This window comes from Electrophorus electricus, chromosome 26 (genome assembly GCF_013358815.1).
Source record: "Electrophorus electricus isolate fEleEle1 chromosome 26, fEleEle1.pri, whole genome shotgun sequence".
NCBI lineage: Eukaryota > Metazoa > Chordata > Actinopteri > Gymnotiformes > Gymnotidae > Electrophorus > Electrophorus electricus.
Genome location: NC_049560.1, coordinates 9,888,618 through 9,903,823, shown reverse-complemented (window position 1 = coordinate 9,903,823; position 15,206 = coordinate 9,888,618). Strand labels below are relative to the sequence as shown.

At 47.0% G+C, this 15,206-nt stretch overlaps 1 long non-coding RNA gene across 1 annotated transcript; it reads right to left on the bottom strand.

Annotated features, from left to right (window-relative positions):
- Nucleotides 1-3,403: 3,403 nt before the first annotated feature.
- LOC113583146 lies at nt 3,404-12,955 on the bottom strand. The gene is made up of 3 exons (XR_003411231.2): nt 12,729-12,955; nt 7,564-7,710; nt 3,404-7,359 (listed from the first exon to the last, which is right to left on the bottom strand). It is a non-coding gene; the product is annotated as an uncharacterized LOC113583146 (long non-coding RNA).
- Between the last annotated feature and the right edge of the window lie 2,251 nt (nt 12,956-15,206).

Sequence of the window (15,206 nt, the reverse complement as noted above, 5' to 3'; positions counted from 1 at the left end):
TCTGAGTAATCGCATTTCTTTTATCCTCAAATATCACATTTCCTTTCTTTATTGGCAAAATGTTGCACTGATGGAATTACCAGCCAACAAATCTGCCCAAAAATACCACAGTCTGTTTACCCAGCTCTCTCCCAACACTGCACACCGCCAGACAGCAAGGGACTAGACAGGTGAGCTGAACAGGGAGAGCGAGAGAAGGGCCCGTTAGCAGAGGCAGTAATGGCTTCACTCTGATTTTGTTACACTAACTATAATAACTGTAAACGACTCTTTCTATAAACCCTTTGATGTTTGTTTTTAGGTCAAAGCATCACCTCTGACCATGTGTACACTGTAAAAGACAACAACTGAAGTGTTGGTACCTACATAACACCATCCTAATTCGCTGCTACTTCAAGGCTCGTTAGCTAAGCGTAATTACGTAATGTAAAGGTGCTTTATGGTTTCAGCTCAATGATATGTATTAAATTAAAGCTACTTAATATATTTAATTAAAGCTACCCGATCTGTGAGATCACCTGGTTATCTTATTAATAGTGATCTGCTCATAACCTGTGAGAAAGGTCTGGCCACTTGATAAAAGAGGCTGTGTATATGGAATTATGAAACATCTCCCATTATCCTGTTATTAGCCTCTCTTCACTGGGAGATAAAATTTTAGCTATGTATAGTAAAAATGGTGAATCATGTCTGTAGTGAAGAAAAATGCAACCCAAGATCAGACACACAGGAAAACACACACCAGCTTTGAAACAGTAAGTAACCAGAGCTATGCGACGGTGAGAAGGGGAATCCGCAGTAGACCACATGTTCCGTCTGGTTTTCTGGGGTCTCTCGTGAGATATCAGGTCTTACATGTTAGGCGCTGGAAGTTCGCATCCCTCAGGAACGATCTGCAGGTGAGGGTGGAGTGGCAGTCGTGGTTCAGAGAAGGCCGCGGTCTCCGGAGGTCCTATGGTGACAGGAGCTGTGGTGGAACGCTCGTGAGCAGGGCAGGCCCAACAATCTGAAAGACACTGGAAATGATGTCATTGAAATGTGCCTCGCTTTAAAGAGGGCCAAGGACGGCCCCTCCTTCAGGGATCTGGAGAGTGTGAGTGAGACCGTGTGAGAGAGTGTGAGAGCGAGCGAGAGAGAGAGAGAGAGAGAGAGAGAGAGAGAGAGAGAGCGCAAGCGAGAGAGAGAGCATGTACGTGTAAGGACAGGCAGCACATTCGGCGAAGTTGTGAGATTGTTGTGATTTCAGTCATATGTTCTATTTATGCTTCATGTCACCTCAAACTCATCCCTTCCCACCCTGGCTGGCAGAGTGCAGCATTTATTATATTTAATGTTATTAGACAATCCAAGAATATGTTAATAGAGGTCAGTGATTAACATAACACAAGCAAACCACCCACGATTAGAATTCTAGGCAGTGCAATTATACACTTATCAGCTGTCAATTTTCAGTCCAAAACACCATCTCATTGTGTACACTGCCAGACCAGACGTTTTGGTTCCGATATGCGTTTGGTCCATTCTACATTTATTTCTCTTGGTGGTCCACTCCACTGGTCTCGCTTTCAGCTCCGCTGAACAGCCCCACAGAAAAGATCCCTAGAATAGAGTCAGGAAACAGCTCCACAGAACAGCTCCGGGGGAACATCTCCAGGAAACAGATTCACAGAACAGCTCTGGGGAACAGCTCCACAGAACAGGTCCATAGAACATCTCTGCAGAATAGGTTCACTGATCATCTCTGAGGAATAGCTCTTGGGAACAGCTCCAGGGGCAAAGCTCTAAGGATCACACACACTCTCTGATAGTCTAGCAATACTGCACAATGTTTGGAGTAATTGAGATCTGCGGCCAAGCTCATGGAAGGCCATTATCCAGCGTCACAGTGGGAAGCCGCTGTGATGAGGACAATCACTCATCTTGGTTCTGCAGGTTCTGAATGTATTATGTTAATGTATTACATCTGGAACGATGGCAAGAAGGACCAAGTGTGTGGTGTGGAAGAGATGAGAAAAAGATCAGCCATCTGTGTTCCTGATTAAAGATGTCAGTTTGGCTTTTCTGCAATAACCTGTCAAAATGTTGCATTTTTTTCATTGGATTCTTGAATAAAGGCCTGTGCTGGTATGATGGCACCTGTTAGCACAAACCTGTAAGCATGGGAGGGATTAAAGGGCTATCGGGCTGGCTAACAAATAAGCTAGGTTTCAAAAGTCAACATCAACAGTACGGATTCTCCCCGCATGACAAAGTAACTGAACACAACAAAGCTCACAGACACGAACATGAAAAGTTGGCAAACAGTTTTGTCTCCATATTCGTCTGGAAAGAGATTAATGGAAGTCTGGGAACATAATCCTGGTAATTGTGCATCACTGGGATTTAGTCGCCTTTCCAGTTCGAGTTACACGTTCTGGGGCAAGCACTGCTTGATAAAACTGCTAAACATTATATCAGTGCCAATTGAACCTGCAGGCGCTAGATAAAGGGACCTCGTTGAAATGTACAGTATTGTGTTACCTGGGACACAGCAATAACACTGCTGGTTGTGGTATTACAGAACACTGTGGAGATCAGAATGTTCGAGAGTCTTCTAACAGTATGCTGCACCCAGTTCAGCATAATCAATACACCATTCCCAAACACATGCATGCAGACGGTGTACGTTTATTCCTGTGGCCCCTCACAACCTGAATGCGCAGAGTGCACAAAAGAGCTTGTTTCTGAAGGTATTGATATTCTTTCTGCCTGATTATCTACTAAGTGACACGCTTGGGTACAATTTAGGCAACTTTTCTTAAGTTAATGTGTTATATAAAAAGTATTGGATTTGGTTCATTTCGATGTGTGCGTGTGTACTTTCGTACACATACATGCTCTTGCATTTCCCTTTAGACAGCACTGCTGAGGTGTGTCTAGGGCTCTTCTTCTGGGGCTGCTGTGAGGCTAGCAGCGTTAATTAGCCCGTCTTAGTGCAGCATCAGCAAAGTGCCTTGATTGTGCCCAACACGCCCACAGTGAACGCGCTCACTCTCTCCACTGGGCCGAGCTACTGCTGCGTGAGCCTCCGAGTGAGGAACCAACCTCGCGCGTCGACAAGACCGACTCACCGAGGGACAATAGACGTTATTCATACATGTGCCTTCATACTTCACTGAGGAGACCTACTGCAGAAACGCACAGCTTCTGAAATCTTATATCAAGAAACTTATAAATTATATCATTTATAAACAGACAAAGAACCGTTATCTGATCACTGCTCAGCCTACTTGGAGGCCAACCTATTTAAACAAAGATAATTAAACTACGGAGGAGTGTGTGACATGATTAAAATAACAAGGTCTACAGAATGACTAAAAATATGGAGGTGGCTCTCTTATTGGTACATATTTATTTATTAAATCAAAATAAGACATAGCAAGCACTGTGAAAAGAAAGTTTACAATAGACTGAGTGTGTGGCTGCGTCTGACAGAGAGCAAATCTCCCAGCCATCAGAAGGATTCAATTTAATGTGACAAACATCTCAACGCATCGATCCATCATCTCAGTCATTTCAATTTTTTCATTTTCAAAACCGGCAGGCAGAAGGGGCAAGGAAACCGAAGGACAGCGGAAACGGAGCAGTTCCGGAGCGTTCCGCCTCCATCCGCAGCTGAGCAGACAAGCCGCTTTAGTCCTGACGGTTTGACAGAGCCGTGCGTCAAATGTTATGGCAGAGGAATACGTCTTCAGTGTAAAACTAGCAAACCCTGAGCATCTCAAAGACATTAATTGAGAAAAGGGATAGTTTCATCATGCACTGTAACCAACAACCTTACACACACACACAAATAAATAAATAACAATAAAATAATGAAATTAACAGTGGAGATTTGCTTTGTGTCTCATGTAACAAACCTTGCCTAAAATTACAGCAAATCACTACAAAGACCCTGTTGTGATGCATTGACTTAAAACTAAACTTTGCCTGAATACTGAAAAGAGGGTTTTGAACAGAGAGAAGGATGACCTTGCTTTAACACTCTGATATCTCCAAAATCACACCAGGGCTCGTTCTGATGTTTTAGAAGAGCAATTAATGCTGAACATATACACAGCAGATGGACCGGGACTCCCTGTCCCTGTCTCCTACTGGTCTCATGTAGAGACAGGGTGCCGTTCCCCACTCACGCATGTCTCCACCTCGCCCGCTCTGTCTGGCTTGGACCTGGAGCAGATCCATAACCAAGTTTATTTGTCTCGGGGAGAGTGGAGAAGCAGTCTGAGCACTGGGCTAACAAGGCTCTCCGAGTCTGCCCCTGGGGCCTCGTAACGCTCCTGTGCAGACGCCTGGGATGAGTGCGATTAATGGGTCCACGCTGGGGGAGACGCCTCGTGCCCTGACCAGGGATCCTGCACGCAATCCTTACAGCATTGGTGCACCAGAACCCTCTCACACACAGCACACACCTACTCCGAACGAGGACTGTGGTTATTTGATGGCACTGAATTCGACGAAGTGTTCAAATTTGTTTCTGTACTCTACGTTAAACGCTATACGGTTACGGAAGCGCGTGCAACACCACATTAAATGCGTCGCATCCCTCCGCTGGTAAAGTTGTGAGTCTTTGAGGTCACTTCTCTTCAGATAATGCCTCCCCTAAAAGGCAGTGCCGCTCCCAGCCAAGATACACAGTCACACAGCCTTGAAGATCAAGCATGGCACTTTAACAGAAGTGAATCAACAACTGAATTCTAAAAGCATGCCTGCACGAATCCACCGGGATGGGAATCAAATCCATTAGATTGCGCATTTTTGGTGGTGAGAAAATAAAACATTTCTTCATCGCTTAAGATAACTAAAATTACAGCTGACGTGAACAGTTTGAAGAGTCAAACCTTGTGAATGTAAATGAACAACATCAGAAACACGCTATGATGTGCTGAAGAATGAATTCCAAGGGAAAAACAGAATGCCTCGCCAAAGACGGCTGGCAGAGGTTTTGTTATTAAAATTCGTTAAGACCGCCGGTCCATCAATCTCTGTGTGAGGAGTAATTACACTTCCTCTATTGTTACTGAAAGCTCACCTATAGTGTTTTAATTTAGAACTGACTGACAGAGCAGTTTTGTACCTGACACAAGGCATTTTAGTTCCAGTCTAATTCCCACAGTTCATCTGATATACATCTATACTTGTCATAATTCTCCTTTTTTAAAAAGTACTCTGCTGACAGGTTCAGCTATTGAAAAGTGCAACTGTGGTATTTGTTCCGTGAAGTGCCCTGCTGGCTAACGTCTGACATGTACGGCCTCTGAAGCCACAGCGTTTTAGTGTCTGAACTCGGGCACTCTGGGTAAAGAGCCGTGTGACTGTCAGCTTGATTAGGTCACTTAATCGTTTACATAAAAGGTTTATATTTATAATACACGCTGCACATACATTTGTAATATACTGTGAGGTTTTCCGTCCTACGCACTTCAACTCAGAAAAAGGCTTCATAATTAGTGAGAATCCAGTGTGTCTCAGCAGGGACACTGGATAACGTAATGAGATCTGTCACGCAGGACACAAATACAAACACATCATTTATTTTATAGTTACGTCAGAGATGAGCTCCTAATGTTTCTCTCCTGTTTCGTCATTCCCATTAGACAGGGTCTGATGAGCGGGGAGTGAGAGCGACGCGATGGTGGAAGGGATCGGACGCTGACTACACGGAGCGCCGTGGACGAGGGTCCACGGACGTAACCCGTCGACCCCTGCGGTCGGCCGAGGCCCAGGCGGGTCGGGTGAGACTCCAACTTTAACTGCCGTGTTAATCCCTCCCTGCAAAGTCGGCTAAATCCGGGTAGGGATCCATCTCTGCGGCGGGGTCCGCACCGTCGCCTACTTTAAGCGCTGGCCGAGGGAGCCTGGGGTAGCAGGGAAACGGAGAGTAGAAAAGGCAGGGAAGAGGATTAGCGGGACAGCAAGACGCTGGGCCGGCCTCGATTAGAGTCGGGATCATCCTGCCATCACAGAATGAGGAATCATAGGGGCTCTTCCTAAAGAGGATGAACCGTCCGAGATCCTCCGAGACTTCAGAAGTGCAAATCTGGCCTGCGTGAGCTACCCGTAGGATCCCAGTGAACCTTCGCTGCTGGCGTTCGGAGGCTCCGTGGGCTCGGTGGGAGATAAGATTCCCTGCCATAAGCTTTCCATGACACTGCTGCTTTATTCCCTCGCAAAGAGTCCAGAGTAGAGCAAGGATTTAAACGACGCCAGACTGCGTAGAACTGAATTGCTAAGGCTCCGTCCACCGGTTCTCTGCCTCGTTGGCCTCGGCTGGCCACCTCTGACTTGTCGCTTCCTCCAATCGCCGCCTGTCCCAATTCGATCAAATAAAGCAGCTCTCGGTAGCACACCCCTTCTCTCCCTCCTATCCAGTGTGGTTCTGCCAACCGGTCATAGTCCCATATAAGCATGTGAATAGAACCATTTACGCAAGTGTGCCATGGGTCTCTGACTCAACACAAAGGTGACATCTCTCACCCCGGTCGCCGCGCTGGGAGGTCCAAGCGCCGAGTCCCGAGGCAAAGCAGCGCTCGGCCGCCTGGTGCTTGCTGACCTACCTGACGGAGAAGCACTTCCATCCCGACACAGCCAGATCAATGGCAGCTAAAGCTCTTCTTATAGCAGCCGGGCCGTGAATACTAGACGCAGCAACACTGGGCGACACAAATCTACCATAATCTACGCTCCCCGCTCATGGCCGGCCCGATTTATCCTAACCGACAGCAGAGCGATTTGCGTAGGGGCAAAGGAGGGCGGGACAGACAGGCAGGCAGGCGCGTGGTTGGCTGCCCCCTACACTGTGCGTTTGGTTAAGTAAGCCCGCACACGCTTGTAAGAAGCAATCTCGGCGAGATCTCACAAGAACCCGGAGAGTTCTGCAGAGATGCTCGTCTCGGCGTGCTCTCCTCGAGCGCTGCGATATCTCCGTCTCTCTCTCTCTCTTTTTTCCCCCCATCCGCCACTCCCGTGTGCTGAATCATAACGACGGCGTCCTGGACCTTTCTCCGGAGCTGCCTCGATGACGCCGATCAGCGGCGTTTGAATGGCGAGGTGGTGCGTTTTCCGGGGAGTTCGGTTCCACCGCCTTGCCTCGTCAGCCCCGGGCCCTTTCCCTGGGCTGAGCTATCTGGGTTTTGACAGGTGAGTATGGCAAGGCTTGTAGCAAGAGCTTTTTGGTTAGTCACCTTCACGGTCAATTGGCCCCCACATCATATGTGGATTATCTGACAAGTGGCAATCGGCGAGCGAGGAGAGGTGGGCACCCGAAGAACTTCAGAGATGGATACAGGCAGAGCGAAAATGTATGCGGCTTCTTCTCGGCTGTGGGAAGAGATGGAGTTTCTTGAGACCGATTTAAACTTTATCTTCTGTCACAGCTGGCAGGAATCTCACCAGCACTCTCTTCTATACAGTATGAGATTTTTGCAAAGTAAGCCATTACGTCAAAAAATCCAAAAATAATGTGCAAATCAATATAGTGTTAAGTGTTACAGTATCTAAACGGCTTGAGGTGAATTAATGTACCTGGTAGTATGGAAGCCTTCAGTGCTACGTGCAGAAACAGGTGGGAGGGAACTAAGTGCATCGAGAGCAGCTCCAACCTCACGCTCAACTCTTCCCCCAGGGCCACAGCGAGGAAGACGAAGGGCGAAGAGAGTCACGGCGCTGTAGCTGAATGAGGGAATAGAGTGGTAACAGATTATATATGGTTAGATGGGATGGATGCAATGAAAAGAAGGAAAACAGAAAACCATGGTAACTGGCATATATTGTCAACAAAAGGTTGCAAGTGGGTCTCAACTTGGGGTGCAACTAAAGGCCAGAACAAGAAACAAAACAACAGAGCTGACAGAAAAGTAATAACCACCACCTGATCTATGAAAATACACACACACAAAACACTACCAGTTACTCAAAACATCCAGATTCATGTACTGGAATGTATGAATGTTTCCAAGCATGAAAGCAAACCCTAAAGGAAGAGATCTGAGAGGCAAAGTTCAAGACAAACCAAGAAGACAAAACAAGAACAGACAAAGGAGAGAACACAGCAACCCAGTGAATCTGGACGAGGCCAGAAACGGTTCTGGAGCTGGAAAACCCAGAACAGACGCGGCACACCAAAACAGGAGATATACCAGGAAAACCCAGAACAGACAAACACGTCACACCAAAACTGCAGATATACCAGGATTCACCACCATTTCACGCAGACGTAACCGGCAAGGCTGAGCGAGCGTTTGATGTGATAACCTATTAGTGCCACGGCGGAGGTCCTCATTAGACGACCGGTAATGACACAGACCAACATGAAATGGAAAAGGTAAAAAACAAAAAAAAACAAAACAACCCTGAGCTGAGCTCTAAACGTCTCGATAGCTTTTGCGTCATGGGTTCGGTGACTTCCAACAACACCATAACAGCTGGAGATGGAGAACTCCTGCCCAGGGTACAGCACGCAGACCTGTCAATCACTGCCTGATGTAACCCACGTGAAACACTCTCTCTCTCTCTCCCCCACCTGTTCTCTAGCTACCCAGATCAAGGGGACTACCCTTCTGTGCCGTGTGAACACGTGGACAGAACATCGTGTGCCAGAAGCAAGGAAGGAAAGCCAGTGAGAACTACCCTGACCCCTCTGACACGTTCAAAGAATGGTCACTCATGACTGTGTATTGCTGCATAATCAAGCAGATTTTCAGAGATGTTGAACAGACATTACAGAAGCTCAACGGATAACAGAGTGCAGCCCATAATGTAGCCAACCTTTAATGAAGTCAGTCTGATTACAGTCTGATTATTGTCTGATTACGGCTGGAGACCCGCTAGCTCACAGAGTGTAGCAGAGGTGAGATATGTCAGGAGTCAATGGCATTTCCCTGCTATGTACCAGGTGCCAGACAGCCAAGGTGGGTTTGTCTTCAGATTTCAGGCGCTCCCCACTTATTTCAAAAGGTCAGCGAAAACAGGACAGTCAGTAAATTCCACCATGACCAAACCTGCAATAAAAAGCCCAGAAATCTGTGTGTATACTCATAAATCCCCACTTTCACAAAACTCTGCTGCAATTCAACCACATACTAAGCCATGGAATCATTCAGAGCATGGGTACAGTGACATGACCATAAGCTAACGAGATGTTCCCTGTGTTGGTAAAGTCATTTTTAACAGTATTAGAGTATTAGAGATTTCTGCCTTACTACGCAGATGTGCCGATGGACTCCAGGGTTTAGTGAGGGACTATTTGGTGCATCTACTGCACGTTTGGTTTTTAAAACAGATGATACTGCCGTGAACAGCCATGATGAGGTGAGGGTTTTGGTTTCCTCTGGTCCCTCTGTATACAAGACCAGGAACTGGTGCCTCGAGTATGCAAGCTGGTTTAAAGATTAACAGGGAAGCACTCTGCTTTGACTCAGAGAAAGCACCACTGGAGAAGATATTAAGGGAGCTTAAGGAGGATTAAATCTATACTACCAACTGTTCTGTCCTTTTCTTCCGGTGTTCGTTAAGACAAGTCAGGAGACATACATACATACAGAGAGAGAGAGAGAGAGAGAGAGAGAGAGAAAGAGCAATATAATGGCTGAAAGAGTCTGGCAATAGAACCGTCAGAGTAATTACCTCCTTGTTTAAGAATGAAATTGTATTGCGCCTCTATGGTGACTGCCTTTCATATTATAATTTCGAACGAATGAAGTATAACTTTAAGAAGTGGATGCATTTTTCTAATCACGCTCTCCCCTCAATACACGCTTTTACGCAGCTTCTTAAACTTTGATCATACGGTAAGTTCCAAGAATGTAATTATATGTTCCATGTATAATTTAAAAAGCAGGGCATCTAATATTCAGATAACGATTTTTTTTTTGGTTACAAAGTTCCCTGCTACATTCCTTTTGAGCTTTCCTCCTCTTCTGTTAATCCACAAACAGTTTTGGTCCTAAACTTACTACAGCTGCCTTCAAACGTGCAGAACACACATCATTTACTGGTCACGGGACTTTTATCTTAGCACCTGGTGTAAAGCCTTCTGGGAAGATTCCTACTTCCTGCTCGTTTCCTTCGCTCTTCCTTGCTGGTTTTTTGCGGGATGGGTCCCGTCGGCCTCGTCATGGAGACAGAGGGGAGCGTTAAGGACTAATCCTGTGTGTGAAGGCAGAGACATGGACCCGCCAGGCTGGAGGAGGACGTGGGACCCTGCTCACAGGAAGGAGATCGAGCCCTGCTCGCCACCACAGCCCTGTACACGACGGGACGCCTGGGCCAGACCAGAAGAGTGAGCCCACCTTCGATCTCTCATCACAGCCTCCCATCGCTCCATGGCCAGCTATCTTTCTTACTCTATATCTCCATCTTTCTCTCACTCAGTCTCTCTCTCTCTCTCTCTCTCTTTTCCTCCCTCCATCCCTGTATGGGTATCCACCTCTTGTACATAATGAGATAATTAACACTGTTTGATTAATTATAATATGCTGAGTGATCTGTGAGGTCCTCCCTGCAAAGACTGAACTCCAGGTGCAGTGTGGTGGGAGACTCCGAGCGTGTCACTTTCCTCTGGGCTAGGAGAGAAGTGCCATGTGCTAATTATATGACTTTGACATATTTGGTGGTACAGACCGAGTGCGGTGGCTTGACCGCATCAGGCAAGTCCAAGTCTGGTTTCACTGTAGATAAGGCTTCAGATTAGCTGTTGTGTTGTCTGTGGTGAGGAAGCTGGTGACGTGGGTTTAGGGTGTTCACATGTGGCGTAAATGTTTACATTTACAGTAACAAAATGGACAGCCTGTGTCACAGGTGTCACGTTTGGCCCCTCCTAGCATCCCTGTTTCCATGGTTACCCTGTCTCGTGTCTGTTTTGATTTACTTCCTTGTTATGGTTCCGTTCCTTAGTTTCGTTTTCTCCGCCCCTCCTGAGTTTCACCTGTGTCTTGTTTAACTCTTACTAGTTCATGTATTTAAACCCTTTTGCTGGTCATTGTAAGTCTATTGAGTAATCCATGCCTCTGGAATTCCTTGCCTCTGTGTATGTGATTCCTGGCCTTTGTCCGTTTCCAAGCGTCGTGGTTTCACTGAGTGTGTGTTATCTTCAAACTTAGTTATGTGTTCTTATCCTTGCTTATGTATGCTATAACCTGCCTCCCTTTCCTGTTGCCAAGTGTTTGTCTTTCCGATGTATTCCCGGACTCTCCATGCTGGCTCACTGACTCTGGATCTTCCCGTAATAAATCTCGCTCTCCTCCGCGCACGCGTCCACCTTCTAACCGCTCAACGTTACGAGGGGTGGCGGAGTCACACAGCTCTGCATAAAAAGGTAGTGCTTTGGAATGCAACCTGCAGACGCCTGAAGATCTGGTCCGCGCCAGTGCAATACTGCATGTCTTTAAACACAGAAAAGGCCTCGTTCGTCAAGCTCCTGTACAAGGTGGCATGGCATCTGTTTGCGGTTCACGTGGCAGAAGGACTCTCGTCCCAGGCTGTTGGGTTAATGCAAGCTGAAGACGCATCCAAAGGGTGGTGCATCCCAGGCGTGGGAGCACGGCTCGCGCCGAGATGCGTGCCGAGTCGCTCGGCTCTGGCATTGGAGCCGTTTCCACTGTGCACTGTGCCTCCGGAGACTACGCTTCCTCATGAAATCTTAACGCAAGTTTGCGAGGGCGAGTGGAGACACTCTGCAGTCGTCTGGAGAAACACGTCTCTCTAGAGACGCTATCTTAACTCCGGCTGACCCGCAGGCTGGACCTTTTAAGAAGAAACCTTTTGAGAAGAAACCATAAACGCACGCAGGGCTTCAAGCTCACTCTGAGAACACAGCGTGACACCAGACCAAGGCTCCATCAGTATCAGTTTATCACACAGTCATGAGAAGACCAAAAGGCACGTTTTAATATTCAGAATGCTTCTCAGCCTAAAACAGGAGACTGGAAGCTCACTGAGAGAACACACAGACTTCCCCGTCTCTTCCTAGCTCTGGAGCAGGGCCTGGTGTGCTGTCCGGAGCCTTCCGACAGCAATGATCTGATCTTAACCTCAATAACAAGAGACGACCAGCAGACGCACACATGCACATGCAGGCTTCAGAACAGCCTTCTGGCATCTCTGCACTGACTCAGGGACATGCAGAGACATCAGTGATGTTTGATTGGCTCGTGCGTAATCTAAGATGTACTACGACTGCCGCTTCCGGTCGCTTTGGTCGTTAGGGTGCACAAATTATATTGCATAACTCATCATTTTCATGGAAACTGTGTGATGGGAGGTTGTGATGTTCTACTTCTTTCGCTTTTTATGGATGACTGAATGGCTACATAGTCCTGAGCAGAGGGGGTCATCTTGTTTGATTCATTAAGTAGATGTGATCCTGTCGATTTCTGTCCCTGATAATACTGTCACTGATCTATTTTATCTTCAATAGGGCAACACACACACACACACACACACACACAATTGTGAAAGCTGTGCACACATAATAATATTGTATAAGATACAGGGTAAATCACGCACGCGCGCACACACACAAACACACAAACACACAATTAGGAAAGCTAACATGAACTGTGCACACAAAATAATACTGTGGGAGATACTGGGCAAATCGCACACACATTCATGCTGATGCACACAGACTCTTGAATTATAGGGTGTTGTCACATGCACTTATGTGCGCGCGCACACACACACACACACACCTGTAATCAGAGGGGTCGTCTGGACTCCAGCTGATCTGTATTCTCTGCTGCCAGCGATTCTGCACCCTGGGAAGCAGCCAGGAGTGTGGTAGAGTGCAGGAGTGTCCAGGAGCATTGTGGAGTGTGGTAGAGTACAGCAGTGTCCGGGGCACGTGCAGGCCTCGGGCTGAGCTACGTAATACCGATCGCTTTTCTCCGATCGCCGTGTGCACGTTGCTCCCACCAAGACGCGTGGCAGGACAGCGCGGGATTCTAAGACAGCAGCGGAGAACATAATTGTCATCTGACAAAGACAAGCTTTATTTATTTCCCCAGGCTAATTATTATCCCTCGTTCTCCTTTACTCCGGCTCCGCAAGCTGAGAGTGGAGCCCAAAACAGACCTCAAGTAACATCTGCCGCAGGCGTTTAGAGAGTTCCCTTTTTCTCATCTCTTCTTGCCATGGATAAGCCTGAAATTCACACTCCACAATAATGCTGTGGATCTTTTTTTTTTTAATCTGTCACCACCAGTCATTCAATGGTCTGCTCGTATGCAGCGGCTTTTGTGAGATACACAACTAAAGAAACACACTTCTGCCTTCTAGATGTGATATGATGATACCGAACTAAAACACAGAAGTTGTGTGACGGGGCAGAGGTTTACAGAGGCAGGGATAGTTATGATTTTAGTTATTTTTGCCTTAAATCTAGTCGCCTATGTTTGAGTTCATCTTCACTACAATGCTTAAATTTTTCTCCGAATATATTCTTAGCGATCTACAAATCTTTGAAAAAGCAGGAAAAGAAGGTTGCACATACGCATCACCCAGCATGTGTGAATACACTCCACCACACTTAAAAAGGATCCTAAGTGCTGCTTTTAAAAGGGTTCTTTCATTAGTATTTACTTCCAAACATTAGGACACAAGGAAAAAACTTTGACATTTTCTTGTCTTCTCTTCTTTCTCTATAAAAGTCAGGTGGGAAGGAAACTGGGAGGGCACCTGGTGCCTGAGCTCAGCCAGCTCGTCCCCTGCGCTAGAACAGGGCTGATCTCAACATGCATCCTAATGGGTATATAACCTCCCCTCGCCTCCTGTTTCTCTTCTCTCATTCTCTCTGCGAACAAGCAAGCAAAAAAAGGGGTGTGTATTTGTGGGGGGGGGGGGGTATTGAGAAGTGATGCGACGACATCATTTCCTGCTGATGAAAGCGTGATTGGTTGGTGGTGTTGGGGTGGGGGGGTTGGCGGGGATGCAGTTTTGTGAGCTGTAGCTGCTAACAAATCCAATTTTCACAGGAACACGGTGCCAAGCGGACACACACACACCCCCCCCGGCCAGCGGCGAAGGAGACAGACGCCCTTCTCTTCTGCACTTCACGCCTCGTCTCTGACTCACTCGTTCTCCACACAATGAATTAGGGACCGATTCCTTTGGTATTAATCACAGACCCTTGGGAAAAAAAGTGCAGGATGAGATTGTAATTCAGATTTATTTGGGAGCATATGTGACTCGCTCCCTTAAGGCAGACATGTGAGAGCAACAAAGAAAAAATACAGACAAAACAAAACTAAACAAAACTAATCAAGGAATAAAAATGCAACACCAACAATGAACAACACTGATATCTCTACCTCTCGGGTTTGTGGCATGTGTGAGAAAGAGAGAGAGCGAGAGAGGGAGGGAGGAAGAGAGAGAGAGAGAGAGAGAGAGAGAGAAAGAGAGTGTGTGTCTTTAGGGGACTAAGATAATTAAATGCTTGTTTTCTTCTTTTTGGCATTTATTTACCTGGATTGTGTCCAAATGAAAAGGAGAGAAAAAAGATACACACACACACACACACACACTCACTCACTCACACACACACACACTCACTCACACACACACACTCACTCACTCACACACACTCACACACACACACATACACACACACACACACACACACACACACACACAGTGAAGAACGTCAGTGTTGTCTTATTAAAAGTTTGGCAACAAGTGCCATAGAGATGAGATTGCAGCGGAACATTTGAAGAGAGAACGATGTTAGACTCCAGTTTCACAAAGTGCCAACATTACTACAGTAACACAGGCCTGGCGTTAGCTGTGTCCTGGGTTCAGACTACACAGGCCTGGCGTTAGCTGTGTCCTGGGTTCAGACTACACAGGCCTGGCATTATCTGTGTCCTGGGTTCAGACTACACAGGCCTGGCGTTGGCTGTGTCCTGGGTTCAGACTACACAGGCCTGGCGTTAGCTGTGTCCTGGGTTCAGACTACACAGGGCTGGCGTTAGCTGTGTCCTGGGTTCAGACTACACAGGCCTGGGGTTGGCTGTGTCCTGGGTTCAGACTACACAGGCCTGGCATTATCTGTGTCCTGGGTTCAGACTACACAGGCCTGGCGTTGGCTGTGTCCTGGGTTCAGACTACACAGGCCTGGCGTTAGCTGTGTCCTGGCTTCAGACTACACAGGCCTGGCGTTAGCTGTGTCCAGG